General features: G+C 36.3%; 1 protein-coding gene across 2 annotated transcripts in view; it reads left to right on the top strand.

Annotated features, from left to right (window-relative positions):
- The window catches only part of LOC145672931 (very long chain fatty acid elongase AAEL008004-like), a 103,807-nt gene that overhangs the window by 17,928 nt on the left and 64,101 nt on the right, over positions 1-21,778 (top strand). Inside the window, exon 1 of one of the 2 annotated variants that reach the window (XM_081742152.1) lies at positions 14,336-14,411. The exons of the other annotated variant lie outside the window; for it this stretch is intronic. The gene's annotated coding sequence lies outside the window, so the exon portion shown is untranslated. Of the gene's footprint in view, positions 1-14,335; positions 14,412-21,778 lie in introns of those variants that run through there. 2 annotated transcript variants of the gene reach the window in all.

The following is a 21,778-nucleotide window of genomic DNA, read 5'->3' as shown; positions in this document are numbered from 1 at the left end:
TTGTTATAGATGTATATCAGCACCTGCAACAATAAGAAACAACAATTCATTAACATCTATGAAATGCATGGGGTAACAGGACTTTTTGATCACTCTGTATCAATTGTAATCTCTATGTATACAAGAAGTCCTGGGTGAACAAGTGACTGACTGATCAGCACCCAGGCTGAACCACTTAAGCTAGGAAATGAAATTTGGACAGGGTATAGGACTTGTAGCGTACCCTGAGAGAAATCCGTTCTCCGGACAGCGGTATATTGTATGATACAAATATACGGAATCATCTTGCTTACTACAGAAATCAATACAGAGCATACATTATCCGTATGCTTCATAGGCACTGCCCTTAGATGTTACATCATGCCGTTCCAGAAAGTCTGATATCTAACAGTCTTCTTTATATTACATACATATATGTATGTTACCTTCGTCAGCTACATGTTATATACGTCTATTTGTATGTGAGATCCTGACCGCCTATATTGTTTCTATTACGTATAGATGGAACACTTATACAGAAAGTATTATAAAACATGCGTTTTCAATTATACGTTTGCTGTACGTTAAGTCCAAAAACTACAGGATTTATAAATGTAACATACGATTTTACGTATGCCACATACAATTTTTTCTCAGTGTAAGGTTCAACTCAAGATTATTTTTTTTTAATTCGATGATAAAGGGTTGTGAAGTAGGGATGTGAATTATTACAGTAAAAAGTTGACATATCGAAATCTCTGAAGGAAAGATATAGAGCTATATGAAATTTGTCATTTAGACTTTTCATTTCAAATAATTAAAGACGTGTTTCAGCAAATTTTGACACTTCCCCTACAAGGGAACGGGAAAAGCAGGACGAAAAAAGGGTGAGAGTTACAATTGTTAACTACAAGATTGTTAAATATTTCAACTAATTTATTTTATTTTTCCTATCCTTAAAATACACCCACCTTCTTAGAATTCTTACCGTAAATACGCGCGTAATTTTGCGCCCTCGCATAATTTTCGCATCCCAATTTTGAAGGGCATTTTCTGTATATTTTATTTTCCTCGCGTAATTTGCGCACGCGAGGATTTGACAGTGATTTGTAAGAAACCACACGACTTCTTAATCAATTTTTTAATGTTATTTTTCTACAAATTTAGAATTAGTTGTTTGTTGTCAATTCTTGCTAACAAAGAAAATGTGTACCGGTATTTTCATGTCATTTTGACTGGGGAAAAAAAATTAGATGATGTTGACTGATGTGGCTAATTTTTCCCCGCATAATTTACGCACCCTTGTTTCAAAACAACTTTTTTCCTCTAAAAAAGTGCGAAAATTACGCGAGTAAATACGGTAAATCCTGTAGAAAAATATTCTAATATTATAAATAACATTTATAAAAATAAAAACTAGTCATTTTTGTTGCCATTATAACCTTGAATTTCGAGTGCATAAAAACATGCATAAAAATACATAAAAATAAAAAGAATCATGTCCACGACCTTGCACAGAGAGTAATTTTTCAATTATCTCCAAAATAATAATAATAATAATAATGATGAAACAAGGATGTGTTGAGCTTGTTAAACATGATTTCAAGTATGACTACTTGTATCTTTTTAATATATGTTGTAAAAATTATTGTATACTAGCAGAATGCTCGTTCTTCGCACGGGAAGAATGTGTTACATTTTGAACATAAAGGGCACTAAAACTGCCAGCAATCAACTTAGAGCCTCTTCCAAAATTAAGAATTCCACACTAATGTCAGTCATTTTCAATTATTTTTACATCTCACCATCCTTCGCCATTCGGAGAATCAATAGAGGCTGATTTTGGATTTAAATAACATCGAAAGTGTCACTATTCATCTCAGTGACCCTGAAAACTATAGATTCAACACTAATATCGGTCATTTTCGATCATTTTAACACCCTCCCTTAAGTTGCACTGTCAAAGTGAAATGATATGAACCTCCCAGTTGAAAATTTGATCGACTCTTCATTGGTGAAACAGTTATATTGTTAACGGTTTGGATATCCATTTCAACAATCCAGCCATTTCAACAATGAAGAAAATTCTAAATAAAAAATCGGCACGGATTGTTGCCTTCGATAGGTTATGAAGTTCCTTCTCTAAAAATTTGAAGTCTCAAGGTTGAAATTTGTAAGAGAAATCGTAAATTTTCGTGAAAGGTAAAAAATACATGAGAGAGGTACGAAGACTGTAGTGACATCTATCGGCAAAACTTGTCCCTTTAATCCAACCTTAAATACACTCTATCTTTCTCTCCGTGCAACTGTCTGACGAACACCTTCGCAAGCAGAACTCGCTGCTCGTAACATTACAGCATACGTTTCATAAGATTTAGTACATAAAGATATGTTTTCGTAACCTGAGACTGGGAATTAATTTACAGTAAGTTTCCTGCAATAGACTTGTAAAAGTTAATTCACAGTACAAATATAAACGGGGGTCGGTAGCCCTATTCTACAGATTCCAGCGAGTACTTCCAAGATTAAAGGCGTCATCGTAAAAATTAAATGTGTATAAAATCTAGACTGAAGGTCCCCAACCTTCTTCGACTAACGACACTTTACTGGACGGCGTTAGTTGGTACACTCTGTCGCAAAATTGATTGTTAACTAATTATTTAAATACTTCATATTTTTCAAATTCTAAAATTTCGCGACACACTCCATGGACCACCAGGGGCGGATCCAAGACCGACTTCTGGAGGGGGGTGGGTCATACTGCTACTTAGAGCTACTTTTAAGAGCTTCAAACTCTGGAATGGGTTTTATTTATATATATATATAAAATAAGAAAGTATGCTCTTCTGAGGGGCGTCCCCCCTGGATCCGCCACTGTGGACCACGCATTTTCATAGATTGGAACGACTAGTCTAAACTTATAGATCTTACAGGATTTATACCATGGCTCGCTCAGTGGTAGAGCGTTCACCTCTGGTGCGTAGAGTCCCGGGTTCGATCCCAGTTCACGTTAAGTGGATCTTGTGAAGGGCAAATCGTGTGGTGGGTTGTCAAGTAATTCTCTCTTTCCTCCTACGTTCTTCATTACACCATTACATTCAATTCTCATCATCACCTTCTCCTTTAGCCTAGATACAGCATAATCGTGGGACGTAAAACTGAAATATTTCGTGTCATACCTGTTTGCAATAAAGAACCGCTTTCCCAGAACAAAAATCTGTATTATAACGTACGTATTTGCACTCACAGAGCGTTCTACGTTCTTTTTAGTGGATCAAATTATTACAGTTGTTGCTGATTGGTTGTCTATAATGAGACAATTAAAGAATCAGTTTTATCTCTATTAAACAAAGCGTAACAGTCGCAAGCCATGACGAGTTACGTGCTTGGACTGAACGTCTAGTGAAGCGGAAAAAAAGTGGATAACCTTTTACCTTTATTGAACAAACGAAGGTCAGATTTACGTTCAGAATACAGATGTATTTACTTAAATAGTTTATGCATACATAGGTGAAAATACGTGTGTTCTCTACGTTGACTGCTTAAATTTGTGTTATTTGTGTTGTCAACTTAGCACTGAGGGAAAAAAAAATGGAAATTCAAAAACCATATACCATCATCAGTTCTACAAAGTCATCGTAAGTATTTATTTAAAAAAATATTATTTTTTGCTTTTAGCGATTATCGATACGAGAGAAGAAAGTAAAACGATTACCAAAAAAAATTAGCACGAGATTTGAATGGATTTACATGTTTGATAGCCCTGATAATAATAATAATAATAATAATAATAATAATAATAATAATAATAATAATAATAATAATAATAATAATAATAATAATAATAATAATAATAGTTCCTGTTTTTTCCACTTAGGCGTTCGTTTGTTCGGATAATCCTCCGACATGCTTGAACCTCTCTTAAAAGGCCTCATTCCAGCGAAATTAAAATACCGCTAATTTCACAGTAATTATGTGATATCTTCAAATATATAAAAGCTAATCGAAATGTGGAACAAGAGCGCCCTAGACAATATCATTTTACATGAGATACCGTTATCACGACTCCCTTTTCTGCTTTCGATTTCGAACCATTTTGAAAAATCGGCTTTTATTTTCGCGTTTCTAAACGGCTGAAAACGGAAAGCCACTAGGTGGCTTGTGATAACGGTATCTCACCCGAAAATTATATTGTCTAAGGCGCTCCTGTTCCACATTTCAATTACACTAGTTAACAAATTTAAACTTTTTGTTTGTTACATGAGAAAAATCACCTGATCTTAAAGGAACTTTTTGCGCTGAATTCGAATATGCACTCGGTTTCTCTCCATCACGTACAGTTTTCCCGTAACAGAGGGATTTTCGGGAAATTCCCTCAAAATTTCCCTTTTTCAGATATTTTATTCCCCTAGCTCCTGTCCCCTTACATATAGTAACATAGAAATTATACCTAAGTATACCTTGATTTATATTTAATAAACCCTAAAAGTTTCGTAAAAATCGCTTTATTCTTTCTAGAGAAATAAATATATTTGTATGTATACTGTGTGCACTGTTCATTGCACCTGATAGTAATGCTTTCAGATCTCCTGAGTTGGGGTAAAAACGATTTGCTTTATTACTACAAACACAGACATAAAAATGAATATTTACAATAGTCAACAACACACTTGTATTGCTCTCTGTAAATTAGAAACGTGTATAAAAATAGAATGTACTTCCAACGTATATTTTTTTAAAACGTACAATATATGTATATCTTAATACATATATATACAATTCTCCAAGTTTTTTCGTTTTGTTCATGAAATGGTTATCAATATTTGTTATCAAATGTAACAGAATGGTGTGGAGAGAACCCACCAACCATCTGGATGATTGTTATTTTTGTCTCACAGTAGTTAAGGGACATTCTAAAAAAAAAAAAAAGCAAATACACAATAAGTTATCCCAACGTTAAATCCGCAATTAGACCTATTCCACACGGGGATGAACTTCCACTTCCCGAGCCCCCTACCAACTGGGAAGAGATATGGCCAAAAGACTCTGATGATGATCATGACCTTGATGAACCATCGACATCAACATGTAGATCCAAGGATCCAACGTTCATCCCTGACTGTGTTCGCGACCCACATTTCATCCGGCAATGTGAACTTAATGACCTAGTCCGTGATTTGCACCTGACAAAACAAGAGGCGGAACTTCTGGGATCAAGGCTCCAGCAGTGGAACTTATTGAATGCAGAAACGAACATATCAGTGTACAGGAAAAGGCATGTTCAATTTTCAAGCTATTTCTCAATGCAAGATAATGTGTGCGTATGTACGGATATAAATGGGTTGATGGCGGAGCTAAGAATTCCTTACGTTCCAGAAGAATGGAGGTTATTTATCGACGCGTCAAAAGTCAGCCTTAAAGCTGTCCTTTTACATAATGGAAATAAAAAACCTTCTATACCACTTGCGCACTCAATGAAGATTAAGGAATCCTATGACACCATGTCAACTTTGCTAAATCTTATAAATTACAAGGACCATTGTTGCCAAATATGTTGTGATCTCAAGATAGTTGGTATTTTATTAGGACTGCAGTGCGGTTACACGAAGTACCAATGTTTTTTATGTTTATGGGATAGCCGAGCTGATGACAAACATTATGAAGTGAAGGAATGGGAACCTAGAGTGAATTACGTACCTGGAGAATGCAACGTCAAATACGCTCCTTTGGTAGATCCTAATAAGATATTACTACCGCCACTTCATATCAAGTTAGGATTTATGAAAAACTTTGTCAAAGCCATGGACACATCTGGTGAAGGTTTCAAGTATTTACGAGATAAGTTCCCTAACCTGAGTGATGCTAAGATTTCAGCGGGAGTGTTTATTGGTCCCCAAATTAGGAAATTAATGCTTGATGATAGCTTTGACAGCAAGTTAAACAGTGCTGAGCTAGCTGCCTGGACAGCATTTAAGTGTGTTGTGCGTAACTTTCTGGGCAATAACAAAGCTGAGAGTTACACAGAAATCGTACAGGACATGATACAGAAATACAAAGAGTTGGGTTGTAGGATGTCTTTAAAAATCCACTTTTTGCACTCCCACCTCAGCTTCTTTCCTGCTAACCTAAGTGCTCTCAGCGACGAACAGGGGGAAAGATTCCACCAAGATATAATGGCAATGGAGAAAAGGTACCAGGGACGATGGGATCCTTCAATGATGGGGGACTATTGTTGGGGTCTTGTTAGAGAATGCAACATTTCTTACAAAAGAAGGAAGTAGTGTACGTTTTTGTAACCCAATGGAAGTTTCATATTTTGTGATAGTTTTGATTGTCTTTTCATGACCTTTTGGTACATTTGCATTATTGTTCATTGTAAATTGTCACACTTGTAAATTATATTGTATTATATTTTATATATGTGTTTGTGGTAATAAAGCAAAACGTTTTACCTCAACTTAAGAGATCTGAAAGCATTACTATAAGGTGCAATAAACAGTACACACAGTATACATACAAACATATTTATTTCTCTAGAAAGAATAAAGCGATTATTACGAAACTTGGAGGGTTTGTTAAATATGAATCAAAGTATACTTAGGTATAATTTCTATGTTAGTATATGCAAGGGGACAAGATCTTGGGGTGTAAAATAAACGAAAAGGGAAATTTTTGAGGGATTTTCCCGAAAATCCCTCTGTTACGGGAAAATCGTACGTGATGGAGAAAAACCGAGTGCATATTCGAATTCAGCGCAAAAAGTTCCTTTAAGAACAGGTATTTCCTTTTATGTAACGAAACCTTTGTTAACTAGTGTTATCTTTTATCTATTTGAAGATATCACATAATTTCTGTAAAATTAGTGGTAATTTAATTTCGCCGGGATGAGGCCTCTTAACCAAATTTGACATGGTGAGACGAGAGCGCGCGCTCAGTGTCGTAAAGGTGTCACATGTCCCGATCGGACATATCATTTTGAGGAATAATCACCGAAAATTAGTCTTCCGATAGACTTCTTAATATTGGAAAAGCATTTGGCGCACGAATTCTCATTGTAAACAATGGGAAATAGAAATTTTAGCTTTAGAAATAGGGCAAAGCCCTTTTCGTTTTGTTCTGCGAACACAGTGTTTCTAAGCAATTACGAGGCCTCATCCCGGCGAAAATAAAACACCGCTAATTTTTACAGTAATTATGTGATATCTTTAAATAGATAAAAGATAATCGAAATGTGGAACAAGAGCGCCCTAGGCAATATCATTTTACATGAGATACCGTTATCACGACTCACTTATCTGCTTTCGATTTCGAGCCATTTTGAAAAATCGGCTTTTATTTTCGCGTTTCTAAATGGTTGAAAACAGAAAGTCATTAGGTGACTTGTGATAACGGTACCTCAAGCAAAATAATATTGTCTAGGGCGCTCTTGTTCCACATTTCGATTATCTTTTTATGTATTTGAAGTTATCGCATAATTACTGTAAAATTAGCGGTATTCTAATTTCGCCGGGATGAGGACTCTTAAGCTTTTCGCTGATATGCCAAATGCAACTACTTGCATGTTGTGTTCGTTCACGAAAACAGCTGATGCACTAAAAATTCTAAGAATAAATCAATAAAGGTTGATGTCTTCGCTTGGATTTTGTTCCTCGGCACTGAATAGATTCTGTTCCTTAAACACTGAATCCATATCTTACTGTTATGGAGATTAATATTAAAATCGGAAGTAATAATTGATGTATATCACTTTCGGATGCAATAAAAAGAATAAAATCAGAAAATAAAACATATTCTTGGTACTGAATCCATATAAAAAAATCTGTTTCTCGCTAACTATTTCCATTTTTATCCATTATGGAGTCAAAGTTGTAATCGAAAAATTAAGGAATTATCACTACTTCCAGTATCAACAGTTAGTTAAGTAGGGATGGGAAAAACCGGTTTTTATAAAAACCGAAAACCGGTTTCTATAAAAACCGAAAAACCTACATTTCTGTTTTCTCCAAAACCGGTTCGGTTTTTCAGCGAAACCGGTTTCGGTTTTCTCCAAAACCGGTTTCGGTGAAAACTTTTCGAAAACACCTAAGACTATTTCTGTGGAAATGGATTCGGTTTCCGGAAAACAACGAAACACCATTCTGGTCAGAAATAGAACAAGTTTTGAAAAAAGCGGAACCGGATCAGGTGAAAAACCGAACCGGTTTTGGAGAAAACCGATAACCGTTTCGGAGAAAACCGAACCGGTTTTGAAGAAATCCGAAAAACCGGTTTTTGTGCCCACCACTAGTTAAAAGTCCAGATGAAGCTCATTCTTAGGGAACTACACCTGTTAGAAACAGTTTTTGTTCTGTGGAAACAAGTATTGAAACCGGAAGTGCTATAGTAAATACCAACCACTTCCGGTGTCTTGTAGAGTTTTGTCTGTGCTATGTTCTCTCAAGACGCTGAATTGATTTGCAAGAAAACACTTATCGATGTCTATTATTGTTTCTGTTATATAGCGATAAACGCTGAAACCGGAAGTGGTTGATTTCTACCACTTACGAAATCAATGGAAGAGATGAAATCTATTCTTAAGACAGTAAATCGATTGTTAGAAACCATCTCCTGATATCAATTACCGTTTTTATTCTATGGAAATCTGTATTTGAAACCGGAAATACTAGTAAATTTCATCCCCTTCTGCTTGCGTTAGAGTGTTTCAGGTGGTGATATGTTCTCTTGACACAATGAACGGATTGAAATAAAAAGCATTTGTCGATATCTGTTACCGTTTCAAGCTATCTGATCTGGTCCTCATATATTCTGTGTTTGTCTTCTCTCCTGTTACCTCATCCGTGGGCTATTATTTCATATTTTCAGCAAAATTCAATTTAAATTGGGTGTTTTCACTCTTTTGGACAACCCTGTTTAAACTCTTTTAAATATTTTCTTTTTTTTTATCGTAGCCTTTAAAACTGCGTAATCATATGCTACTTCAAACGATATTACTCTGTGCTAACAGATAATTAATCAGAAATTTCTAAAATGTGCCAGACATGTTAGTCTCATGAGCTTGCATATGGCGTTCTCCTAGTGAAGTCATTGCGAATAGGCCCTTAGAAAGGGGAATAGCAATATAAGAGCTGATATCCAGGATGATCTATTACCGTGTCTTTATTTTTATTTGTCTCTATAAATATGTCATTAATGAAGTTACATGGTCACTTTCAATTGTATGATATAGCCTACTATAATCCTTTCCATTTTACATTTCGACATGGGGATCAGCATCAGTAACATATCGTAGCAGACGAAGTCCAACGTACATGATGGACCGTTACAAGATATCTCTTGACACCGCTCTCGCCTTCGGTGCGACCGGTCCCGGGTTCGATTCCCGGGGGTGGCACTCGGCCGAAAAAGTGTACAACGCTTTTTCAGGCGAGCCGCCCTGAATGAGGTTTTCCTGGGTTTTCCTCATTCACACCAGGCAAATACCGGAGTGGTACCTAATTTATAGGTCCCAGGTCGCTTCCTTCCTTCTTCAATCCCTTCTTCTTTCCCTTTTCCCGGATCGTGTGCTCGCCGAGGGACGTCATCCCTCAAAACGTCAAGGGCTAAATGGCCTTAGATGCCGAAAGGCCAGAAATCTAAATCCTAAATCCCATATCTCTTGGCACGGCCGTCACTCGTCCTTCATCGGACGTCGCGAAAATGTTGAGTAACCATCGGGAAATTCTAATTTGACCTCACTGGATTAATTTCTTTGGAGGTACTTTAGAGAGAAAGTATGTGCCAGAAAACCATGTGATTTGGATACTATGGAAACAGTGTTGGGAGATCTGTCATGCGCGAGGCTATATCACGAACGTTGGCGACGGCGACGGCGTGTTACTAATGCTGTGAAATATGAAATGGCAAGAAGAACCGTAGTACATCATATGTCTAGTGTGCTAAATATAGGAGCATAATAATAGATCAGCCTGTATAAAGATTTTTGTGAGAGACTTGGGTTCGATTCTCGACGGAAGCTCATGTGGTTCGGATTGTACTTTAAGCTGTATGTTCACACGTTTGTATAGCTTCACTGCTGAAAGGGACCATACCCTCAAAAAATCTAAATTGTAGTTGTTTTTTTTTTTGGCAATAAACTTGTGGCTACTTTGAGTTGAGTTTAACGTCCCGTTCAGCAGCGAGAGTATATGAGACGTGGACCTACTGATTAACATGGGATCCGAAACACATGAGCTTCCGCCGGGAATCGAAGCCGGGTTTCCCACGCCAAAGTCGCGAACGCTAACCGTAATGGCTACTTTAAACGTGAAAGTTCATTGCGAGGTGACAAGAAATTCTATATTATTAGAATTAAAAAAAAAAGAAAAAGAAAAAAAAGTAAGAAAGAAAAGAAATAAAATGTTCAAAGATGAGACATGTTCCAATTGATAAGACTTATTGAGCTGAACGAAATGATATACGAGAGTATGAAATCTCATGCGTAGTTTTCGACAAAATGGAGGAAAATAAATTTATTTGTAAACCTAAAAAAATGACGCTGCATGAGAAGCATATATTTCAATCACGCTCGACTCTAGCGATAGGAACTACATACATGGTTCTGATTGGTTGGAGTTATTCGTTTATCGCCACGTAGCATACATAGCACAAAGCAAAGACCAGCTCCTGTCGGCTCTTATAGCCGAGTGTGCTAGTAAGTGGGACAAGAATGAAAATCTTTTTTGATGTGGGTTCAAACTCGGCCAAGGAAAGGTTTATTTAAAAAAAAAATCATAAAACTTTTCTCATTAAAATAAGATGAAAATAATACTAATTTTCCCTTGTACGTAATATATAATGCATAAATTGTGCTTTTTCCACCATCTACCTAGAGATTTCTGATAGCCCTTATAAAGCAATGACGTTATATGAACCAACAGGAAAGTAGGAAGTGGGGCCCTGAAAGCGAGGGCTTGTAGGAGGTAGTTGGGTGATAGAGAGGAGGAGGTGCTGGAGGCACCAGAAGGGGGAAAGACTTTGCACATACAACTTTATTGATAAAGAAAGTAATTTACTTGCATTACTAAACATAGCTGAGCGACCGAGACGAGTCGACACAGGGGCGAGTTTCAATGTCATGTAATTGAACATGACGTCAGAGTGCATCGCTCTTTCACCGGAATTTACGGGAAATAGGTGGCCTGTATGTGCACACGTGGTACCAACTCTCTCCACCGACCTACAAAGTATCATTGCGTCCATGCCAAGACGCGTTGCCGTTGTTATCCGTGTCAAAAGGTGGACATACTGACAATTAGGTAGGTGATCATAATGTTCTGACTGATGTGTACGTATATTTTAACGCCTATATTTTGTCTCGGACTCGAATTTCGAGACGTCTTGTCTCGAGTTCGAGTCGAGTTGAGATACGAGTCCAGACAGAAACATATTTTGTCGAGACTAGTCAAGACAGAGGATTAAATCTCGACTCGTGCGCATCCATAGTTTTGTTCCACCTTGACCCCCATGATAATATGTCACACTTGGGTAGTGCAACTTTCATGAAATCTAACCTCACCTGCTTGCTTGTGACCAACTTAAAAGAGCTGGCTAGGGTAGCGCGTATGAGAACCATGAAAAAAATTGTGTATGAGAACTATGCCACTTCACTGAGATTAAACTAACATTGAAATTTAACCTCATAATGTGGTATTACTCTTAATTTATGTGTAGGATAACAGTCACTCAGGACAATGAACTAGGAAAGTGGAAAAGTCTAGTAGATGAAACAAAAGTAAAAGAGAATAACCTCTAGAAGAATACAAATGTAAACGAATATTATTTTGTAACGCGGAAATATTGAGAAAGAGCCCACGTTGTAATTTCCTGTGCGTTTTCAAGAAACGCGTAGTAGAGTCCACGAATTGTCAAAAAAAAAAAAAAAATCCCATCTTACGCACACGCATTGAGCAATATGAGAATCATCCGATGCCGAAACCATAAACAAAGCAACTAATTCAAGAATGGCAGAACAATGAGATAAGGAGGCGTTGAACCCATATGAAATATTAAGATTTGGATAATTCCGGGATTTGTCCAACGTCGATCATCAGCCTGGGACCGTTTGTCACGCTGGGTCTTTGGCTCTTGTCTTTTTGCTGCCACTTATTGCTATCGGTCTTAGTCTTTCGTCTGTACTCTCAGCCGGTAATCTATTGACTGCGACTGTTATTAATCAGTTTAACAACTACTTTGCTGTACTCCAAGACCAACTACATCTGTTCGATTACTAATTCAAAGATGAGTGAAGATAAGGCCAGAACTTTGTTCGGGTTCATCGCAGCAGAGCCAACGGAAATATATAGGTTCATCGCGGCCGCCGCCGATCACAAGCTTAACAGCAAAAGTACTACAGCAACACCGTGGGAAAGAAGTCACGACACTAGCAGGTTAGTCTAGCTCGTATGAAATGTTACGCTTGCTGGCAATTCGTGGGTTCTGTTAGAACCAGTGGTGTTATTCTAATTTTTTAACAACACACACACACATACACAAACACAAACATAGAGAGAGAGAGAGAGAGAGAGAGAGAGAGAGAGATAGTAGATGGATATGTATAGGTAGATAGATAGATAAAATTCTTAGAAATCAAAGTTTTTTACTGGATGCCATAAGTGACAAATTGCAACCTAAACAGCATCCTAATACAAAGTGGTGTGAGGAAATTAGCTAGCACAGCGAATATCTTGGAAACGAATTATCCAAAATGGTTGTCAAAAACTATTGGAAAGACCTTAAGCCTAGAGTACACGAGTGAAATTGTTGTTACGTGAGTGGACGGGTTGTGTCTCTGAGACTGTTGGCTAGGCTAGGAAATTTAATTAAGTTAAAAATACATAAAATACTTTTTTTAAATAAGATACTTCTATGTTTCAAGGGATACATGTATTACTTATTGATATATAATGTTGGAAGGAAACACGAAACTCTTTATTTATATGTTCTTTTTTTATATTTAGCAATCATGTTTGTTTTACCACATGAATAACGGATACAATCAGATATTAGGCAGTAAAATTACGACTTCTGAGAAGTAGCATCTGATTACATACATGAAACATTAAGAATAAAATGTGTAAACATAAATAAACGTATTGAGACTCAGAAGTGTGCAGTGTATTGTTTGAACCACAAGTCAAAAACAACCCATTTTCACCCACGCAAATTGTCGTGAATTCATTCCGAGCATAACATTTCATAGTGTTTGAGGCACAGCCACTTTTTGCACAACTTAAAAAAGAACGTTCCACTGTTTTTGCACTTCCAGCATTTCCATCTTTTTTCCTTGCAGTGGATTTTCCTTTTGTTCTGGTATAAAATCTAACAGTCTTGCAGCCAGAGGCGGATCCAGGATGGGGCGATCGGAGCGATCGCTCCCCCTCCCCCTCGGAAGAGGAAACTTTATATAAATAAAACCCATCCCAGAGTTTAGAGCTCTTAAAAGTAACTCTAAGTAGCAGTATTACCACCCAACGCTCTCCCCCAGAAATCCGTCCTGGATCCTCCCCTGCTTGCAGCGCGACAGATAACGCAGCTGAGCTCCTTTCCTAATTTGTTCGGCAACTAATATAAAAATAAATAAATAAATAAATTGAGTCCTAACAGTGTGATAGATAAAAGTGTATTAGTGTACCACAATAATGGAACAGGTAGTATAGTGGAAATATAGTTATAGTGTATTGCATTGCCTGTCACATGGAGACCGTACCCAAACGATCCATGTCGTTTCATTCAGACATGACAGATAGAAGAATAAAAGAGATTGAATAAAAAATAATAAGAATGCATAATGTAATGAATTAATATCTAGAATAAAAGAAACAATTACTTATAAGTCAAATGCACAAATATATTACTAAATGAAAGAAGCATACAATTACTACAAAAATATGTAAATTGCTAATAGTTAATTTTAACTTGTCATACTAGACCGTACATTAGTTATACTCTCTTCTTGAGTTACTGACGACCGCTACACAGAGACTCCATGTTGAAGTTCTGAACGAAGTGAGTCCGAAGGATGAAAGCCAGATAATTCTTTGATCGGGAGTGAATGTTGAATGATGCTCTAGTAGAATTTGTTAGGGTTTCTATGGTCACTTTCTTACAAATATCCACACTTTCCTTTTTCTATTTGTTATTTCATTCTCGCGGAAGTTGAAGGCCATGAAGAGAGAATTGTTTATGAAATAGTTTGATTTTCACCAAGGTCTTCCGTGCTTTCCAATAATATATGTTTACACTTTTACCGTGTCCGTTAAGTAAACTGTTTTTCTAATTTTATTTTTGATCGAAAGTTCACTATATATGTGATACGATCGGTTCCACTTTTACTTCTTATTGCTTTTTGCACTTTGAAAAGTGTTCCTACCTTTATTTCTTGTCCGGAGGATTAGGTGAGTTCTTGAATTTATAATTTCGTTTTTGTATCACAATTAAGGGTCTTCACTAGAGCGAAATTAAACTACCGCTAATTTTAGTTTTTTTTTTTTTTTTTTTTGTAATATCTTCAAAACAATTAAATATATTCGAAAAGCAGAAAAGTAGTGAACTAGACAATATGATTTTGCATATGATACCATTATTATAACTCATCTATCTGCTTTCGATTTGCAACTGCAGATAGATTTAGCATTTTTTGCGGGTTCTGTAAATAGCGGCATACCAAAAGCAGATAGGTGAATTGTAAGAAAAAAATCACATGCAAAATCGTATTGTCTAGTTCACTACGTTTCTGCTTTTCGAATATTTTTATTTGTTTTGAAGATATTACAAAAAAAAAAAAAAAAAAAAAACTAAAATTAGCGATAGTTTAATTTCGCTGTAGTGAAAACCCTTAACGAACGTCTTATAAGTCCTAAGTACTTGAGAAGCTGCCTTGATATGGAGTTCTGTGAAATAGTAATTGATCGAGACACTATTCCAGAAATGTTAATCAATGTATAGAATAAACGCAGTGGCGGTCTGCGTACATTTCTACCTACGTCATATAATGCGCACATTGCATCTACCGCATCCACCCCTCCCTTTATCCTGTCGTAAAATGTTATACAGTAATTTCAGGCTTTCTACTATCGCAGGTTTCACTGTCAATTTTGTCTTAGTGGTGCATTGGCGGAAGTAACACTACTACACGTTCCCCTTTCTTCGGAACACAAGAAACCAGGGTGCACTTTTGAAACTCAGTTTCACTAGTATGAGAACTGGCAAGTTGAAAAGTGGAATCATCGTCCGAAAACTCTAATGTCAACAAGTCACCGTTTTCGGTCAAATTTTTCGTCTTTTCTACAGTCAATTTCTTTGACATTTTCTATAAAACACAACTTACAAGTGTCTTAACGTAATTTTAAGTCAATGCTTTCTATGTTGCGCAAGTACACAGGTGGTGCCTGACAGGCACACAACAAAAACAATAGCTTCCCGCTCACAGACAACTCAAGTACGACCTATATAAATATAAGCAATTGATTCTCGGTAATCACAAAAAAAGGTACACTGAGTGACACAATTGTATCCATCTGCCATCTATTGAAAAAACAGATAAATATATTCTTACGGCTTGCTCTGTGCTTCTCAGGCACAACCCGTGTACTGAAGGGTTAATCCAGCAACAATTATTGATAATGGTATGTAGGGGTATGCCCGTTTCAAACATAAATAACCCTCACCACTAAACTCATGTGATCCCAGTTCTCACTCTTGATATCTGAGCATTTGAGATTAAAAAATAAACGCTTAAACCATGTTCCGAGAGATCACATGTTCAACCTTGTAGCTGTAAGAATTTCTTAAAAACAAGTATAACTAAGTAAAATTTACTGTTATGTCTGGGTATAACAAACATTCTTCCAGCTCAAACTATTTTAACAATCGATTCTTGTGAACTCGTTGTCAACCGGTTGAATAGCACCACTAGTTAGAACCACTTGGAAACACACCCATGCACATACATCAACCCTGAGTCTTACATTAAATTTCTCGTACGTTAAAAAATCTTTGTTTTTATTTGGATCCACTACACAGCAAACGAAATGGGTTTACGCTTATTCATTTTTACTACTCACAAAGGAGTGTGAGCGGAGAATCGATTCCTCACACTGGTATTAAAAGTTAAATTAGTTTTTTCTCGTCCCTAAACACATTCTAGTGGAATGCAGTTGTCAATATTAAGAGGTCTAATCACTGTGAAATTAAAATACCGCTAATTTTACAGTAATTATATGATATCTTCAAACAGATAAAAGATAATCGAAATGTGGAACAAGAGCGCGCTAGACAATATTATTTTGCATGAGGTACCGTTATCACGAGTCACCTAATAGTAGCTTTCTATTTGCAGCCATTTAAAAACGCGCATATAAATGCCGATTTTCTAAATGGCTGGAAATTGAAAGCAGATAAGTGAGTCATGATAGCGGTATCTCATGTAAAACAATATTGTTTATTGAGCTCTTGTTCCACTTTTCGATTATCTTTTATCTATTTGAAGATATCACATAATTACTGTAAAATTCGCGGTATTTTAATTTCGCCGTGATGTTGCCTCTTAAGCTCTCTACTATGATGCTAGATGACAATAATGCCTAAAGGAATATTACGATTAATGAGATATATACAACAATTAACACCGACTCTTCAAATTTAATTATTGTTCGCTTATAACATTCTCCAAAAATAAGAAATATATTAATCGACAGATTATAAAAACTGAAGGAGTTGCCACCGTATAAATTCTCATGAGTAATTTTTGAGAAAATCAATAATAAAACAGTTCATGTCTGTTGTTCTTTTCTTGTAACTATGACATACATCGACGCAACTATGGTAGTTGTCGCCCGAAGCAAGAACTCGCCATAGTGCCTCCCTGACCAACCAAACTAAAACGCTCCCCTAAATATTTGCCCGATTTTGCGCCCTCCCAATCTGGCGCCCGGAGCACAAGCACCGTTTGCCCGAACAGTTACGCCATTGGTGACATACTTCTTTATTTATATGCTACTTGTAACATTAATAACAAGCATTACAAATTGGAAGAAAGGGTGGGCCAATCACAGAAAACTTTTATTGGCGTGGACGGCTGCACGAGATCTAGTTATTCCTCGAAGTCATACATAATTTCAACCTGTCGTGATTGGGATGTTTTACTAACCTCTTCAACTTCAAGTAGGAATTTTATCTTTTAATACCTTCCATCGACTGCAGCCCCTTTCTCTACCTCCATCTTTTTCCTTCCACTGTACCTTCTAGCTCGTTTCTCAAGAGAGAGAGAGAGTCCCTTTTCAACCAAAGTCACAACTAGGTTCAATTCAACTTCTTTAATTACTGTGCAGAGGCGGATATAGTCCGGGGCCATGGGGCCTGCCCCCTCAATTTTTTGAGTGACAAAAATAATTCAAGTTAGTACTTACATATTTTTGGGAGTTTATAGTAAACTCATGATATTCCATCATATTCTGGGTTCTGGCTGTCCCCCTAGGTTTAGCCTTCTCGACCCGCCTCTGTGTACATCTAAAATTATTTTCAGCCACGCTAGGAAAGATCTCTTAAATGTAAGTCATCAGTTCTTTCGAGTATGTGTGAATAGCTATGTCAAATCTTCTATCATCATAATTACCCAGAAGTCATCATTTTTCAATTAAAGAATGTCTTCAGGTATAGCAGTTTACTTTATGAAACTACAATTCTAATCAATCAGGGGTTAATTATTAACATTGACCCTGAAATGGATGTAGAAGTGTATTCTTTGATTTCATCATAAGCACCTCATCAATTCAGTTATAATTAAACGCTAAAGTGTATTTACGATAATAGTATACGTAAATATAAAACTCGTTAATTTTATATTTCTTTGCATTTTAAAAAATAATCATCTATTTCATGTTTTATTATTTCCACTGTTCTACCGATATTTTATTTTCGTGTTTGTAGTGACTGGTAGAATGTAACTTAGAATGTAAGAAAATTTAGTAAAATGGAATTTGATCTGAGATATGTTGTTGGATAGGTTAAACGCGATCTAAGAGCATTTTGTTTCTTAAGTTCCTCTACTGTTAACAAAGATGATCTCTTACCGGCTTTTACAACAGTAATTCTTCTAGTGTGTACTTCGCCTAGATTGTATAGCGATTCGTGTAATGGAAGGTTCTTTGCCTGTTTTCTATAGAGGTAAGTTTTGACTTTTTGTTCTTATTTATTGGCACCGGTGGGAACGCTCGGTTAAAAAGTATAACAGCTTTATCAGGCTAGAGATCCTGAGTGAGTTTTTTCCTGGGATTTAGCATACAGGTCCCCAATCGCTTCGTTCCTTCTTGATTTCTTTTTAATTCCCCCATTCCACGGATAGTGTATTCCCCGAGTCTTCCTCTCTCTCTCTCTTTCTCCAGGAACTCTCAAAATTCTACCCTGACCGGGAACCGAATTTATGTTTGACCTTGAAACTATTTTTACGTAGACCAGCTCGTTTACAGCTGTGATGTGGAAGCAAGTTTTAATCAACAAATAAATAAATAAATAAATATATATATAGGAATGATCTCCAAAGTATGGATCACAAGACTGTGATCTTGACCAATAATTCGTTTTTGGACCAGAGACCACAAAATGATTGAACGGCCCCTAAATCGAGTTTTCGTATTTTGTACGGAATAAGCACATCATACTGAGGTAAGTGATAGTTTGGGTTTTGCTACGCTATATGTAGTTCTCCAGATATAAGGCCTACAAGAAAATTTTTGATTGAAATATATTGGATCTTTTGATACAAATGAGAAACTTCTTTTCTGATCAAATTCCGGATTCTCGTAGTACAAATATGAGATTCTGAAATTCTATATGATATAAAGGAATGAAATGACATGAAATCTTTAACTTATTGAAGTCCCACCGTTATATTCTTTAGGTCAGTCTTTCTCAAAGTGTGGGTCGCGACCCATTGGTGAGTCGTGGACCGTTTCTTTGGTGGGTCGCGAGAAGTTTTGCCTTTGAATTGTGAACATTGTATTTTGATGTAGAAACATATCTTCTAAAGAAAGTACTATCAGTAGAGATGCTGTGTTAGGATGGAAAGAGAATGTGCGAGTCAAAATCTGTCACGGGGTAGGGCATTGCGTTGAGAATAGTGTGAGCTCTGTGTTACCTTTATATGGAAAAATTAGAATTATGATTTACAAAATTGAAATACCACCATTACGTAGAATGACGAATAAAAGTAGATGGGCCACAAAGTACATTTTAATGTTTAACGTGGGTTGCGGTAAGAACAAGTTTGAGAACCAGTGCTTTAGGTTAAAAAAGAAAAATAAGATGGATCATTAATGAAAATGGAAAAATAGTAGAATTGGAAAGTAGGAGGAAACGGGAAAACTCAGAGAAAACACATTCAGACGATATTGTCCAGTACAAATTCACATGGGCCGCGGTGACTCTGTGGTAGAACGTTTAGCATGAGGCCCTTGATTCGATTCCAGCTTGCGCGAAATGAACTTTGTGGTGGACAAACACCGTTTGCATGGGTTTTCGCGGGGTTCTTCCGTTTCCTCCTACTTTGTTCATTCCACTATTACATTCATCATCACCGTCTTCTTTAGCCTAGCCAGCATAATCGTGGGACGTAAAACATAAAAGATTTTTCACAAATTCACATGGCCTCAAATCGAATCAGAAGCTTCTCGCATCAAAGATGAACGCCCTACCACTATCCCACTATGTTCCCACTCTCATAGGAAGAATCCCATGCATTTCAGATTTATAGACAGGGTGTTCCTAGTACAGATAGTAATGGTTAGTGTAACTCTGAAGGAAAATTGAATCTCAACGGAAAGGGAAAAAAATAAAATAAAATTATTACAAATAGGAAAAAAGATTTTATTTTATCTTTTCTTTCTGCTGTAAAGACTTTGCAGCAGATTATAAAGAAAATCACATGTAACTTACAAACGTAACACATAATATTTCTGTGCAATGTTTTCCCTTCAGTATTTATACATTTCATTTCCTACACAAAACTGCATGCAGTCTACAAACATTGTTATTAGAATGATGGTACTGGTATCAGTACTTAGTATGAACTATCGATATTTGTAAAGAAAATTTTGATAGTTTAACATGTGCCTTACAAAAATGCTCACTCAGGAAAAAAAAAACATATAAAAAAAGTGAACTGATTTGCCTTGGTTGCTCTTTATGTCCAAGAATATCATCCCAAACGTAATCAGTGGAATATTTATGGGATTTGGGGATTTCAGGCTGAAGTCCACCCAAATTGCATGATTTCTTTTTTAAAAGATCTAATGTTAGTTATTCCTGTGCATATTAGCTTCAATCCCCTCAGAAAAAGTCTAGTGATTTCTAAAAAAATTAAGCTTTTCTGAGTGAAACCTCTGTCAAACAATTTTTCTGGATCCGCCACTATTCGTAATTTATTTTCCAACAACAAATCCATTCTGGCATCTAACTAAATAGAAAATTTACCTAAAATTAGAAGGCAGAACTTACCAGAAGTCGTAATTTCCTATCAAAGGGATTACTTTTGACTGGTGTAAAGTAACCCTAACTAGAGGCAGAAACCGCCTTCTCTCAGTTTTATTTCTTTTTATGACTTTAAAACGTTTCACACTTCAATTTCAACTATTGCTTCAAAGTCCCATTATACACAGTAGTATTCTACGAAACTGACTTAACTTTGACGGAATTTCTTGTACGTGATATCTTTCAAATTTTGTCGACCTTTACAGTGACTGCTTTCCACACCTCTACATCAACAAACCCTCCGAGTAATTAGAATTGATGTTAACCGCCAACATTATAGCCAAAATCCAATTAGATGTTCTATCTTACGGTGACAGTTGAAACTTTCTCTTTACAGTTCATGGTTTTACCGACAGAGGACTCTGCAATTCTTTTCATATTTTGTTGCCCCTGAAGGGCACCCCGCCTTATAGTAGTGAAAAGAAAACGCAAAATCTTTAAAATTTTATAACTAACTTCTAATCACTTACAAAATGTTAAACAAGACCAGTACGGTGTTAAGCATTACATCATCACAGCATATAACATGGCAATTCACACACACAAAAAGGGAAATCATTTGATCGTAGTAACTTCTTAGAAACAGTCTACGGCAGCGTTTCCCAACCGGTATGCCGCGGCACAGTGGTGTGCCGCGAATGGGTCGCTGGTGTGCCGCGAGGAAATCGGAACAAAATTATTAATTCTATAGCAATCAAATTGCAAGACATACAGAAAAAGGTATATTTGTATTTCAAATTACTACTATGAATCTAAAATTTAAAGTTTCATACTGTGTTACTTTTCTGTAGAACATTTTTCTGTAAATTTCTAATTTTGAAAAAAAAAAGTGTTATCATTGTTATGACCATTATTGCTTCTTTATTGTTGCAGACTATTTCGTAACTTGAAATTTTAAAATATTATTCAATCCTTCCGGCAAAGTAAACATGCATACGAATTACCTATATTTGTGTTTTAAAAGTAAAAGAGGTTCGTTTGTTCGTTCGTTATTTAGTGATCCTCCTTCTTAATGAAAGGTTGGATACAGTTTTCGAAAAAAAAATGTATTTTTAACAACTTGAGCCCTATATCTTATTGTAATTGTTTTCTATTTTTAAATTAAAATGAAAAATAAGCATAATGATTTACCACGGGGAAAAAACAGTGGTCTAGCTTTCTTCTCTGTGAGAAGGATGTCAGTAATCAGAAAATAATACTACAGTATTTTATATTTTCAAATAATAATAATAATAAT

Source organism: Thermobia domestica, chromosome 16 (assembly GCF_964235325.1).
Source record: "Thermobia domestica chromosome 16, izTheDome1.hap1.1, whole genome shotgun sequence".
In the NCBI taxonomy this organism is placed as follows: Eukaryota; Metazoa; Arthropoda; class Insecta; order Zygentoma; family Lepismatidae; genus Thermobia; species Thermobia domestica.
This window is presented reverse-complemented; position numbering and strand designations above follow the sequence as displayed.